Genomic DNA, 3,056 nt, shown 5'->3' with positions numbered 1-3,056 from the left:
AGAGAGAGAGAGAGAGAGAGAGAGAGAGAGAGAGAGAGAGAGAGAGAGAGAGAGAGAGAGGCTTGCTGAGGGCCAGTTGGAGCTGCCAGCACTTTTGAGAGCTGCCACCCTGAGCTGCCAAGAACTGAGAAGAAATAGCTGTGATGCCGGTATTTTGTCTGGTTTTTTTTTTTTTTTTTGATGTTGTTTTGCCGGATTTGTCTGGCAAAGGACAGTGCTGTTATTTCAGAGGTCCTGGAACCTTACTGTTGGTTCAGGAGCCCTGAAGAAGGATTTTCTTGTTGTATGTTTACAAAAATACTGGAAGACGGTCTTGATGATGTTTTCTGGGGTCCTGAGACTCTTCTGCAGGCACAGTTAATTGATGAGGACATTGGCAATGTATATTGTGGCTTGGTTAAGCTTTGTCTCCCTAGGGACAAATATATGATTGACTAAATGAATGTTCTGTCCAGGGGTGGAGTAGTACTTGAAAATTATTGAATCACACCTGGTGAATGCTGCATTTTAATTTTCTCTGTTCTGTGCATGTTTTGCCTTAATTTATCACTGAATAAAATAGAGATTTACTATATTGGTCTTCTGAAACTTGGAAGTTGCCTCTGCTTGGCATTATACATGTACAACTGAAAAGAAGGTATATTGCTTTTTAATCCTCATTATGTTTTCTCTAGAGATCTAGCGAATCTATTTTGTCTAAAATTCTATTCATCTCCTTAACTTCTTGTTTATTTTGAGGTTAGATTTACCAAGTTCAGAGAGTGGGAGGTTGAGGGCCCCCACTAGTATAGTTTTGCTGTATATTTCTTCCTCTAACTTCCTTACCTTCTCCTCTAAGAATCTGGATGTAACAATATTGCTTCATTGTAAATGGTACCTTCTAGAAGGATACAGTTTCCTTTCTTATCTCTTTTAATTAGAACTATTATTGCTTTTTCTTTGTCTGAGGATTGCTAACCATGCTATTTTTTTAACTTAAGCTGAAGCATAATATGTTTTATTCCAACCTTGTACCTTTACCATGTGTATATCCCCCTGGTTCACATATTTTTCTTAAAAACAGAATAATGTAGGATTATGATTTTTAATCCTTCTACTATCTGCTATTTTTATGAGAGTTCATCCCATTCACATTCACAACTATGATTATTAATCTATTTCTTTCTCTCCATCCTATTCCCTCCCCTGTTTATACTTTTATTCCTCCATTCTCCCTTCCCCTGCTCAAAAAATTTTTGCTTTTCACCACTGCCTCACTTATTATTCCCTCCTTGTCAGCCCTACTCCCTTTTCCTACCCTTTCCCCTTATTGCTTCTTCCTTCCTTCTACCCCTTCCCTTTTCATTCCTTTTTCCCCTCCTACTGCCTGTATGGCATGTTACTTTTTTATACTTAACAATGTATGTTATTCTCTGCTTGAACTAAATCCAATGAGAGTAAATTTAAAACAATGCCTCTTTCTCTCCCTTCTTTCCTTCTACTGCAAGTTTTTTAATCTCTTCATGTTAGATTCCTATATTTAACTGAGTATGTTATTCCCTCCTTGAACCAAAACCAATGAGAGTAAAGTTCTTACAATGTTCATCTCCCTCACTTCTTTCCCTTTATTATATTTTTAAGACCCTTCATGTGGCATAATTTACCCTTTTCTGCCTCCTGCTTTGTTTTTCTCCCATTACAATCTCTTTGCATGCCTTAATAAGGGATTTTTTTTATCATCACATTAGTTAATTTATACCCACACACCCTATTTATATTTATGATTAAACAATTCTCAATATTGACAAGTGTCATCCTCTGATATAGTGATGTAAACAGTTTGCTCTTATTGAATAACAAGTTGTGTATGTGTGTGTGTGTGTGTGTGTGTTTCTGTGTATTTTCCCTATCTTCATTTTCATATCTCTCTTGAATCTTGTGCTTGGAGATCCAATTTTCCATTGAGCTATGGCCTTTTCAACAGGAAGGTCCAGAAATTCCTTATTTCATTTAATGACCATCTATTTACCTGAAAGATTATGCTCTATTTTTCTGGGTAGTTCATCCTTGGTTGTAGTCCAAGCTCATTTGCTTTATGAAATAGCATATTCCAATCCCTTCCATTGTTTAATATAGAAGCTGTTAGGTCCTATTTGACCCTGACTGTAGATCTGTGATATTTGAATTGTTTCTTTCTGGTTCTTACAGTATTTTCTCCTTGACCTGATAATTCTATGACTTGGCTATAATATTCCTTGGAATTTTCAATTTGGGATCTCTTTCAGAAGGTGTTTGCTGTATTCTTTCAATAGCTATTTTACCTTCTGGTTCAAGGATCTCAGGGCAGTTTTCTTTGATTATTTCTTGAAGATGTTGTCCAGGCTCTTCTTTTCATAATACATTCTGGTAGACAAATAATTCTTAAATTATTTCTCCTGGACTTGTTTTCCAGGTCAGTTTCTTTTTCAATGGAATATTTCACATTTCCTTCTATTTTTTTTCATTCTTTAGATTTTATTTTACTGATTCTTGATATATCATAGAGTCATTAGCTTCAATTTGTTTTATTTTAATTTTTAGAAAATTGTTTTCTTCAGTTATTTTTTTTAAAGCAATTGGGGTTAAGTAACTTGCTCAAGGTTACACAGCCAGTTATTTCTGGGTGTGGTGCTAAGTATTTGAGCCCGGATTCGATTCCCAGGTCATCCCAACGCTGGAGACCATGCTCTTACTCACTGTGCCACCTGGAAGCTCCTCTTCAGTTAATTTTTGAATCCACTTTTCCATTTGTTCAGTTTTTATTTTTAAGGATTATTTTTTCTCCAGTGATATTTTGAACCTGCATTCCCATTTTATAAGTTTTATTTTTTTAATGAGCTGTTTTTTTCAGTGATTTTTTCCCATTTTTCCAATTACATTTTTAAAAGAGTTGGTCAGTTTCTCTTATACAACTCAATTTCATTTTTAAAATCATACTTGAACTATTCCCAAGAATGCTTTTTGGACTTGAGACCAGTTCATATTCCCTCTTGAGGTTTCATATGTTGGTATAGGGCCAATGCTGTCCTCTTCTGAAT

The sequence above is a fragment of the Petaurus breviceps genome, unplaced genomic scaffold (genome assembly GCF_028583685.1).
Source record: "Petaurus breviceps papuanus isolate PSGF00001 unplaced genomic scaffold, PetGlider_PUasm1.0 126, whole genome shotgun sequence".
In the NCBI taxonomy this organism is placed as follows: domain Eukaryota; kingdom Metazoa; phylum Chordata; class Mammalia; order Diprotodontia; family Petauridae; genus Petaurus; species Petaurus breviceps.
Note: the sequence above shows the minus strand (reverse complement) of the source record.